At 46.4% G+C, this 12,060-nt stretch overlaps 1 non-coding gene across 1 annotated transcript; it reads right to left on the bottom strand.

Moving 5' to 3' along the window:
• Nucleotides 1–11,297: 11,297 nt before the first annotated feature.
• TRNAI-UAU (transfer RNA isoleucine (anticodon UAU)) lies at nucleotides 11,298–11,391 on the bottom strand. The gene is made up of 2 exons: nucleotides 11,354–11,391; nucleotides 11,298–11,333 (listed from the first exon to the last, which is right to left on the bottom strand). It is a non-coding gene; the product is annotated as a tRNA-Ile (tRNA).
• Nucleotides 11,392–12,060: the final 669 nt, after the last annotated feature.

Raw genomic sequence — 12,060 nt, 5'->3', positions numbered from 1 at the left:
TCGCCACGGTGGTACAAACAAACAGCGTAGCGGTAACCGCCAACAGACAGGCGGAAGATAATGTACCGCCCACCCTATCATAAGATGCCAATCCACCACCTTTTCCGGGGCGGAACCAACGCGATCAAAAACACAGCGGAAACAGTACACAGAAGGGGAAATCACTCACCTCTCCACACCCCACGAGGAACCAGGACGCCATGGAGCCAGAACTGCCGATCCTGCCGGCGATCATCTTCCTGCTCCTCTATCAGCAGCTCCAGAGACGGCGGCAATGACCATGGAGAGTACTGCACCTACAACACAGGGGAGGGGGGAGGGAAAAGAGAGTGACACACACAGGCAACACGCAACAACTCCACCTCCACCCACAACACCATACACACAAATACATGCTGCAACATTACATATACATCTCCCACCCCCCTTCAATAACGCAAGGACAAAAGGAATTGATTTGAACGATTGTAATCAATAAAAATCCAGTACTCAAAACTCTAAATACAGTATATACAATTATGTACACCAACTACACAGGTCCGGATAGTGCACCAATCATTGCCTGTGGACCACTGGGCCAAAAATGCATGGGCGAGGCCCACACTCGATACCTGACTCCAAACGGAGAGAACACTGGAGGGGCATCAGATGGAAAATAAACAGGCACCTCAAGGGGAGGGGGGCACCTCATCCTGATGAACGCACCATGCCATTGCTCCACGGGGGGCTCCATGCCCACTGCTTTATCCTGGGGAGTACAAAGTCACAGTCTCTCAAGTCTTTCCAGTGGATGATTTGCCCACTGCTGTATCCTGGGGAGTGCAAAGCCACAGTCTCTCAAGTCTTTTCAGTGGGTGTTTTGCCCACTGCTGTATCCTGGGGAGTGCAAAGCCACAGTCTCTCAATTCTTTCCAGTGGGTGGTTTGCCCACTGCTCTATCCTGGGGAGAGCAAAGCCACAGTCTCTCAAGTCTTTCCAGTGGGTGGTTTGCCCACTGCTCTATCCTGGGGAGTGCAAAGCCACAGTCTCTCAAGTCTTTCCAGTGGGTGGTTTGCCCACTGCTCTATCCTGGGGAGTGAAAAGCCACAGTTTCTCAAGTGGATGTGAATCTCCACTGGTTCTTGAGGGTGCTTGGTGCCCAGAGTGCTTCATCCTGCCAAGGACAGAGGTAGTGGATGTCTTTCTCCACTGGTTCTGGAGGGGGCTTGGTGCCCAGAGTGCTTCATCCTGCCAAGGACCGAGGTAGTGGATGTATCTCTCCACTGAAAGTGATGCATCATTGAAGCTGCCCAGGCTCCTGGAACTCACCAACAGCCTTGGACGACTGACCACTGGGGATGGCAGCCATGTCTGTGGTGTAGCCACTGGCTCAGGTTGTCGCCGGCCGCTGGCGGTGCTTGCGGCGGTGTCAGTTGCGGCGGTGCTTGCGGCGGGCTCTGTGGCAGCGGTGCTGGCGGCGGGCTCTGGGGAGAGGTGCTGGCGGTGGGCTCTGTTGCGATGGTGCTGGCGGCGGGCTTAGTGACTGCGGTGCTGGTGGCGGGCTCAGTGACTGCGGTGCTGATGGTGGGCTCAGTGACTGCGGTGCTGGTGGCGGCCTCTGTGACGGTGCAGGTGGTGGTGCAGGTGGCGGTCTTCTCCGCTGTACAGGTTGGCGTCAACGTGGACAGAATGTGTGACACTGGTCCCTCAGTCGGTGCCACCATGCCCTCTCCTGACCTGCCCTTCAGTTTCTGGCCCTTCCCCACCTTGGATGGTGGCGCAGCTGTCTTGCCACTATCCCCTCTCGTTTTCCCTGAGCCCTTGGTGGCAGGTGTTTTCTGCTTCTCCCTCCGGGATGTGGGCTACTTTTTAAGTTTTGCAGGTGGTGGAATGTCCTTGCCCTCGCTCCGAGGCACACTGGCAGCCCTGATGGTTGGCGCACTCCAATAGTTCGAAGTTGCTGGCACCACTGTGCCTGGTGATGAGGTGGCTGAGGTGCTGGGTTGGGATCTGGAAAGCCTGGCCCTAGTGGATGGGTGGGGGGGAGGTGTAGGGAAGAGGTCAATATTAGCCAGGAAAAGTTTTTTAGACACACTGGGATGGATAGATGGAGGGGGTTTGGGAGTGGAGGAAGAGGTAGTGGTTGTAGGAGGTGTACGTCTGCTGAATTTGGGTGAAGGTTCATGGGCTAGAGGCTGTTGTGAGGTGAATGGCTGTTGGGTGGGTGTTTTCCTGCGTTTGTGTACTTTTGGGAGGACGGCTCACAGACACACTAGTAGAGGACACAGGGGATGTGTGAATGGTAGTGGGGGTGGTGAGTGCACGTGAGCAGTGTGTGGTGATGGGCGTGCTGGTGATGGAGGTAGTGGCTGAAGATGTAGTGAATGCAGGTGTGAGTGGAGACGAGACTGGGAGGGAGGAGGGAGACGTGGAGGAGGGGGACACAGTGGAGGCAGTGGATGTTGGTATGTCTGTATGGGTATGATGCTTGTGTGAGTGTCTGTGGGATGTGTGGTGCTTATGTTTGCCTGAGCCACTTTTGTGTGTTGAGGTGTGTGCATGCTGGTCTGATGGTGTGCTTGGGATAGGCTGAGGTACAAGGGGTTGGGTCTGGGAAGAGGAAGTTGGAGGGGGGAGGCTGGACACAGGGACAATTGCTGCCATCAGTGCTGAGGCCAGAGCCTGAAATGCTCTCTGTTGGGCTGCCTGGCCAGAATGAATGCCCTCCAGGTATGCATGTGTTTGTCACAAATGCCTCTCAACACCCATTCAGAATGGTAGACTGCCCAACAGTGAGGGATCTCAGGAGGTCAATAGCCTCCTCACTGAGGGCAGCAGGGCAGACTGGGGCAGGGCCTGAGGTGCCTGGGGCAAAGGAGATGCCCACCCTCCTGGGTGAGCAGGCACGGGACACACGCTGAGGGGCTGCTGGGAGGGTGGGTGGCGGCTGTACCTGTGGATGCGGGGGGCACAGAGGGGCCCGCCACCACAAGGGAGCTCCCATCAGAGGAGGAGTCGCTGTCGGTGCTGTCACCTCCTGTCCCCGCCGTCGAGCTCCCCTCGCCCTTCGTCCCACTGCTGGCTTCAGACTCTGTTGTTTCGTCCTCCAGGGCCAAGTGGGATGCAGCTCCCTCCTGCTCCGGTGCCACTGCTCCTCCGCCTGATGATGCTATTGCACACAAGAACAGGAAAACCCAAAAAAGGGAGGGGGGAAAGACAGAAGAAAGACATGTTCAGTGCATGCAATACCACTACCGTTGGCGGACACTACAGACACAGCAGACCTCTGCACTACGCCATGCACTAACAGTTCCTAGATTATTCACAGGGCCATGGGGTACTATGCCCGATTGCTGCACACATGGAAGTCACAGGAGCCTGACTAGGTGTAGATGGCTCTTACCACTGGTGGGGTTGGGGTGCCACATAGCCTGCCTCACAAGGGACCTTGCCTATCAACTTCGCCCTGGCCTAGGGGAACCCACTGCCCACCCAGACACCTCGTAATGCGCGCAGAGTCAGATGAATGTGACTGTACTCACCCCCTTGTGGCTGCTCTGATGCCCTCAAGCCCATCCAACTCCGGATACGCCACCGCCAGGATCCGGAACATCAGGGGGGTCATGGTGCGACTGTCCTCCCATCTTTTCCGGCAGTGGGTGCTCCGTCTGTGGTGGACCCCCAGGGTCCGGACTTCCTTGGCGATGGCACGTCAAATATCCTTCTTCTGGTGGGCGCTGACCTAGAGGAATATTACAGGGAAAAAGGTAAATCTTTCACCATCCATACCGTCATAGTCATTGGCCCACGTTCCCACCCTTGCCAGTATACAATGAAAACCCATTGCAAGGTGCAGTTGGCTCTGGGTACCTAGAGTTCTTGATGAACTTGTAACCCCCACAATCAGAAGAGTCCAGCAGACGTAACGGTATATTGCTTTCAAATATCTGCCAAAGCTGGAAAAAGATATAGAATAAAACGTGGACAGAAATAGCTTTTTTCTTCACCTCAATTTCAATATTTGTTTTATTTTAGCTGTTACTTTCTGTAGGGAAACCTTGAAGAATCTACACAAATTACCCCTTGCTGAATTCAGAATGTTGTCTACATTACAGAAATGTTGAGCTGTCTGGGATCCAGCTTTGGTGTCATATTTATTTCTGTCACTAACTGGAAGGAGGCTGAAAGCACAAAAAATAGTTAAAATGGGGTATGTCCCAGTAAAATGCCATAATTGTGTTGAAAAAATTGGTTTTCTGATTCAAGAGTGCCTGTTCCTGAAAGCTGGGAAGATGGTGATTCTAGCACCACAAACCATTTGCTGATGCCATTTTCATGGAAAAAAACACAAGCTTTCTTCTGCAGCCCTTTTCCATTTTTTTTAAGAATATGAAATGTTTGCTGTATTTTGGCAAATTTCTTAGTCTCCTCCAGGGAAACCCACAAACTCTGGGTACCTTTAGAATCCCTAGGATGTTGGAAAAAAAGGACGCAAATTTGGTGTGGGCAGCTTATGTGGACAAAACGTTATGAGGGCCTAAGCGTAGACTACCCCAAATAGCCAAAAAAAAGCTTGCACCTGAGGGGGAAAAGACCGGGCAGTGAAGGGGTTAATAAATAAAAACGTATAGCTGATATGGTGGACACCATAAACAAACATGTAGAAACATGATAGAATAACTGTCAATTGAAAATGTATTTTGTTTATTCATAATTAAATATACTGAAATGTGAATATTATTATGTACTAAAAGGATTAATAATTTATATTATGAAATGTTTTAGCATTGGTTTTAAAACGCCTCACGTTTTAGTAATTTTCCAGCTGCATTGTTTTAAAAGTGTTACCTCTGCAATATGATGTTTCTCTAAGCATCCTGTGTGACTTGCTCACTGTGGAAATGTTATGTTCCTATGTTGCAGCATTTGTCTTTCTTAATGGGATGAGATAATGTGTACCCAGGAACAATAGTCTTCAGTACTTATGTATAACCTGCAACAATTATATTCTACTGAGGAAACTGGTGACTTCAGTGAGAGAAGATGAGCCAATCGTGAATGGAGAAAATTAAGAAAAGATACTTCTAAACCGTGGAATAAATGTATTTGGTTCTGACCTAAACCAACCCAATGCAAACCTAGCTAGTTGCTTTCTAGGAATTCAGGGCCAGATGTAGCAATGGTTTAGCGGGTCGCAAACGGCGAAAATCGCCGTTTGCGAGTCGCTAAAGCCTCATTGCTATGTAGAAATGCATTTTGCGAGTCGGAACCGACTCGCAAAATGCATTTACGACTCGCTAATAGGAAGGGGTGTTCCCTTCCTATAGCGACTCGCAATGGTATGCATTTTCATTTGCGACCGCGATTGCGGTCGCAAATGAAAGCGCAGTTACCATCCACTTGAAGTGGATGGTAACCCAAGCGCAAACGGGAAGGGGTCCCCATGGGTCTGGCACAAAAAATAATTTTTCAGAGCAGGCAGTGGTCCAATGGACCACTACCTGCCCTGAAAAATACCGAAACTAAAGGTTTCTTTTTTTTTTTCAAAGTGCAGCTCGTTTTCCTTTAAGGGTTGCACTTTGAAAAAAAAAAAACTGCTTTATTAAAAAGCAGTCACGGACATGGTGGTCTGCTGTCTCCAGCAGGCCACCATCCCCGTGAGTGCCCCTACTCGCAATGGGGTCGCAAATTGCGACCCACCTCATTAATATTAATGAGGTGGGTCTTTGCGACCCCATTGCGAGTTGCAGAAGGTGTCAGGGACACCTTTCTGTATTCCAAATTGCGACTTGCAATTTGCGAGTCACAGGGACTCGCAAATTGCAAGTCGCAATTTGGAATCTTCCTACATCTGGCCCTCAATATAGCAAAGTTTAGGTGTTGTAAGCTCAGTTCCTTGCAGTTCTAAGTTGTCTACAGAGATTCCTACTTGCTAAGCTAGTGAAATGAAGTGTTCCTGTTTTCTTCGCTCTTTGTCTATGATTTTGTCAGTTCAGATACATTAGGCCCAAACTTTACTGAACTGTTTCCCCATTCATTACACTGATGCTGTACAATGAAGACCAGATGCTCCACTGATGAAGATGTCACTTCTTGCTGATCCATTTAGGAGAGGTATAACCAAATGTGCATTTGTCTTCTTGCAGATTTTTATGTTTTCTCTCTTTAGAAAATCCAACTGCTATTTTTGGTTAGCACCATAGTCAGATGTTCTCCAAATTAACTTTTGTTTTCTTTTCTTTTTGCATGAAACCCAAACATGCTTATCAAATTGGAGTAATAGTTAAGGATGACAACATCTAAATTCCAGTGTTTCATAAAATGTTATTATAATCAATTCATCTGCGATAACTAAATTCATCCAGTGTCTCTCATTTATCTGTTATTGTTGTTATTCCGCATGGTGGTTCTCGAATGTTGAGGATAAATATTCTGTCTAGGTTAAGATTATTTAGAAGGTTTGGTCACCCTGTATTGTTCCTGTACCTATATAATTTGGTCTTGCGTTTGATTTACGTGATCTTGGCATTGTTAATCTAAAGGGCAATAAATGTGTGAACTTTACTAAACTTGTGTGATGATTCATGGCCACATAGGTCATGGTGCGTATAAATTTCTGACTCCAAATTGAAAGTGATGTTTTTTGATTTGATATTGTCAATGCTACTTGTTAGGACATTATCACACTCCTATCCGAGTCCAAAGATTTATGTCGACCTCTAAGGGTAATTGATGGTTTCCCTATATATGTCACATTATAAATAAAATATCAAAAGAAATATAAGGCTGGATACGCCCACAGCAACATGGAGGCTCAAGTGGGAGAAAGGAAACAGGTGAGAGAGCAACATGGAGCTGACGGGGAGACGCACACGCTTTATACAGAGTAACATGGAGCTGGCGGGATGAGACAACCACGAGGAAAAAAGCAGGAAAACACATGCATCTAATTGAGGACATAAAGAAAAACAAATGTGCTTCAAAAGCGTACAGTGGAAGACCAAAGAGTAAAGAAAGCCCACACAAGCTATCGAATAGTAAGCAATGGGCCACTGTAAGCTGAAAACACGTATTGCAACAGACAGTTTATGCATTGTTTAATGATTGAGACCTAAAATTACAATTTTTGACTTTTTGCCATACTGTAAGAGCCAAGAGCTGTAAGTGAAAAGTAATTTGTTTAACATTCAGGCTTCATTTTTGTATCTTTGCATTTATACCTTCTTTTAATTTCATAATAATTTCAGAAGTATTAAAAACATTTCAAATGTTAAAATTGTTTCATGTATGTTGGACCTGGCCTCTTTTTGCACGGTCATCCCCAAACTTTTTACCTCCTTCCTCCTATTATTTCTATCCAGTTTTTGTTGGCTCTATGACTCTGGGCACTTAGCCGCTGCTAACCAGTGCTAAAGTGCATATGCTCTCTCTGAAAATTATATTGGTGATTGGATTTCCATTATTGTCATATTTGGTTTACTAGTAATTCCCTAGTAAAGTGCACTAGATGTGCCAGGGGCCTATGAATCAAATACTACTAGTGGGCCTGCAGCACTGATTGTGCCACCCACATGAGTAGCAGTGTAAACATGGTCCAGACCTGCCACTGCAGTGACTCTGTGTGCAGTTTTAAACTGCCAGTTCGACCTGACAAGTGTACCCACTTGCCAGGCCCAAAATGTCCCTTTTTGTACATGTAAAGCACCCCTAAGGTAGCCCTAAGGAGCCCCATGGGCAGGGTGCAGTGTATGTTAAAGGTAGGACATGTACTGGTGTGTTTTAGATGTCCTGACAGTGAAACACTGCCCAATTCGGTTTTCACTATTGCAAAGCCTATCTCTCTCATTGGTTAGCATGGGGACTGCCTTTAAATACCTTGTAAGTGTAGTTTCCCCTTGGGAACAGATAGAGTTCAGGGAGTTTGAGGTCTCTGAACTCACAATTTAAAAATACATCTTTTGGTAAAGTTGTTTTTTAGATTGTCAGTTTGAAAATGCCTCTTTCAGAAAGTGGGCATTTTCTTACTTAACTATTCTGCACCTCTGCCTGCTTGTGTTGCTGGGTTTCCCTGCAGTTGCTGCTTCTGCCTTAGAAAAGGCAAAGACTGGACTTTGCTGTGTAGCCTGCTTGAGAAGATTCTCCAAGGGCTTGGACTGAGCTTGCCCCCTAATCTGAAGTCTCAGGGCCATCAAAGACTTCCTCTGCCAGGACTAAGACTCTCTGCTAAGACTCCTACCCTGCCAAGTGGTGCCTAATCCAGTCCCTGGGACCCCTAAAGGAGAAACTGGTGAAAAACCAAGAAGGACCAAGTACACAGATCCTGTGATGCTGCCTGCAACTGAAGCTGTAGTCTTGCTGGAGTGCGATGACCCCGCAGGCGCGACACCACCACAGCCTCGCCGAAGTCCACAACTCCGTGAGTCCCGAAGTGCCATGTCACCGACATCCGTGACACCCGACATCGCTGCACCACGTCGTGACCACCGGATATCGACTCCGCTAGAAGTGCGTGGATCCAAAGATTCGCACCGCCGCCGCCTCCGCTGCAGAGCACTGGAACCAACACCACACCAGATCCAGCAACGCCTCGATCCCCGACTCCGTGCACCGGCTTGTTCCCTCATTTCCACAAGGTACTGTACTTGGGGGTCCGTGTGACTCCGTGACCGGCACCATTAGCGTCGGATTGTTAGGAACTACTCTGTCACGACTGCATGATATCACCAGTTCGAAGCATTTGTGTTTCTAAGCACTATATTGAAGTTTAACCTTTAACAATTCATAACTTTGTTTGTGTGTGTTGGATTTTCGTCGTTTTGGCCTGGTTTTACTTAGATAATTATTGGCTATTTTCGAACCTGGTGTTGAGTCCTTTTGTGGTGTTTTCACTGTGTTACTGTTTGTGTTGGTACAAATACTTTACACCTTGCCTTTGAGATGAGCCTGACTGCTTGTGTCAAGCTACCAAGGAAGTGAGCAGGGGTTATCTGTGTATCTCCACTGCCCTGACTAAAGTGAGCGTCCCTGCTTGGACAGAGTGCATACTGACTTCCAACCAGAGACCCCAGTTCTAACAATATGTGTCTTCTACTTTAGGTTTAAATTTCAAACGAAAAAACAGGATTTCATTTTTTGTTTGTTCTAAACATTTTTTATGGAATAGTACATGGCAGGCTGGTAAAATATCTGTACGGTGGCAATCTTACTATTGAATGTATTTAGTGAAACATGTACTACTACTACTGCATGTCTTTCTCCGCACTTAGGCCCATATTTATACTTTTTGACGCAAACCTGCGCAGGTTTGTGTCAAAAAGTATAGCGCCAGCTAGCGCCATTCCAGGATGCCAGCTGGGCTCCATATTTAAGGAATGGCACAAGCTGGCGCTAAAGCCCGATTAGCGTCAAAATACATGGCACTAACCAGGTAGGGGTGGCGTAGGGAAAACTGGAGGTTGTGCATGAAAGAATGGCGCTAGTCAGGTTAGAGTAAAAAAAAAAAAATGACTGTAAGCTGCCAAGTGTCGTTTTTTTTTACACATAACCCCCATGGACATGACTCCTGTCTTAGTAAAGACAGGAGACATGCCCCTCAGCCCAATGGCCATGCCCAGAGGACTTATGTCCCTTGGGAATGGCCATTGGGCACAGTGCCATGTAGGGGGCCCAAGTTAGGCCCCCCCTATGGCACTTTGAAAAAAAATAAAAAATACTTACGTCGACTTAGCTGGGATGGATCCCCCCATCCTTAGGTGTCCTCCAGGTGTGGGTGCAGGTGGGTGGGGGTGTCCCTGGGGGCAGGGAAGGGCACCTGTGGGCTGTTTCTATGGTCTCTGACCATAGAAAAAGGCCCACAGGTCCCCTAACCCCTGCCCATTCCCAGGTGTTAAATAATGGCGCAAACATGCTTAGCGCCATTATTTAAAGTCCTCCTCCTCCCGTATGTGATTTTTGCACAGGAGGATAAATAAGGCGCTGGGACATTAGTCATTTTTTGCCTGGGAACCCCTACCTTGCATCTCATTGATGCAAGGTAGTTTTCCGCAAGCAAAAAATGACTTTAACTTCAATATTTTAGAGCTAGACATGTCTAGCTCCAAAATATAAATGTTGAGTTAAGTTTGTGCCGGATTTGTCAAAAAGATGACGCAAATCCGGCGCAAAAAGATATGCCCCTAAAAGTTGTCAGTGGTGCTTATTTCATTATGTAATTTATTTATTTCTACTAAGGACCAGTTATCCCATAACTTCCTGGAGAAGTACTATGGTACGTTTGTCTCCCCCACTTAACGCTGTTTGTTAGTTGTGTTTATTTTATTATGTAATTGATGTATTTCTACTAAGGACCGTGTGACCCATAACAATCCCTAGAGAAGTGATGCGCTGTTCTGTCTGTTGCTCACAGGGAGGAGTTTATTTTACGAAGACAGCCGAAGAATAGGAGATACAGAGTCCCAGGGAGATGCCAAATATTGCACAACACTAGAATAGACCTCACTCACTTCCTCTACTAGATATGTCTAAAATAAATGGGCATAAATTAGCCAAGGAAAACTAGCGCTCGTGACGTGCGAAACTAGGAATGTGGCTACTGAGATATGGGTGAGGTGAGTGTCGTCGTAACACAGGGCTCCGTGTGTTTCTGGAAACTCCATCATCCAGTGTTAAACTAGTATTTTCGAAGTAGCTTAAAACAAACCCCACTCTCTCCCCTCCTCTACTGCACCCGGAAGGGTTACCTACTTTAGCTCTTTGGTTACGGCGCCATTTTGTGCCATGAAAACAGAAGATAGACGAATGTCCGCTTAGTATGCTTTATCTGAAGTGTACGAAACAGCCATCTTTGAATATATCGCCCTTTATTGTGAGTCGTTGTACTCTATGCATTTTCTCGTACCAGGAACCAGTCTTTAAAAAAAAAACAGATATCATGTATTTTTGGAACTACCGTTCTTCACGTTGTTTGCTTCACAGGCAGAGTTATTTGCATTTAATTCTTTCAGGAGTCAAATACTATCTCCATACGGAGTTTTGTCTGTGAGTAATTCTTACTGGCAGCAGTACTTTAAATGTTACACTTATTTTATGCATGGCTATTAAATGAATATAAAATGGTAGTTTAGTGGGAAGCTGTCATGCGACGTACGAAAGCGCCGTGTCAGTTTGTTCAGGACACGTGAAGGCTTCTATTCCTGTTTCTTCTCCACATGATTATATCGTAAAATTGTTCATGTTCTGTTAGAAAGACATTCCGCGACAAATTCGTACAAATGAAATATTTAAAAACAGTACAATAATGTAATATTTAAAAAAGAATGTGCTCCAGGTGAGGCTCGAACTCACAACCTCGGCATTGCTCTGCATTGTACTGCTGTATAAGTACCGCGCGCTAACCGATTGCGCCACTGGAGCTCTGACTCCATTCGATACAGATCGTTTTAAGAACCACTCTAGCCGGAGTACGTGTTCTGGCAATTTTTTTTATTGTAGAATAGCAGTTAGTTCTCAGTGACTGCACTTTCTTGTATGTTTGACCCGCAAAAGGTACGATTATCTATGGTTTGACTGTATTTAACATTTTAATATTAACCCAACAATGATCGTTTTATACTAACCGTTTGATAACGACGGTGTTCTAAACAGGAATAGAATTAATGACCGCCTGCTGAACGCATCTCAAGGTTTTGAGAAAAAACAAAGCCTCAGGGCTTCTGCTGGAGAAAGTAAAAGAAAACGCTGCAATACATAGGTGTAATTGCCGACGACGAAGAGAGTTGGTAACATTAACCGTAAAGGTAGTAAGTGATTAGTTTGAGTGAGAGAGAAATTAATTGTAGAGACTTGTGCGTGACATATTGGTTAAATGTTCCTTTCAGAAAGCGAGAGAGAGGTGTAGGTGGGTTAATGATCCTGCTGTAAAGAGCTGATCCATCTCTGCCAAGTACCATGCATCAGTTGTTAGACGAACATATTTCAGTGCTTGTGTATGCACCACCACACTAAAATGCTTAGCGTGCATATTGAACTAGCTCCTAACAGCCTGCTGAGGTACTACAGGCGGCTGACTCTATGGGGGAATAC

The sequence above is a fragment of the Pleurodeles waltl genome, chromosome 5, assembly GCF_031143425.1.
Source record: "Pleurodeles waltl isolate 20211129_DDA chromosome 5, aPleWal1.hap1.20221129, whole genome shotgun sequence".
NCBI classification, from domain to species: domain Eukaryota; kingdom Metazoa; phylum Chordata; class Amphibia; order Caudata; family Salamandridae; genus Pleurodeles; species Pleurodeles waltl.
Note: the sequence above shows the minus strand (reverse complement) of the source record. Positions and strands in the feature narration are given on the sequence as shown.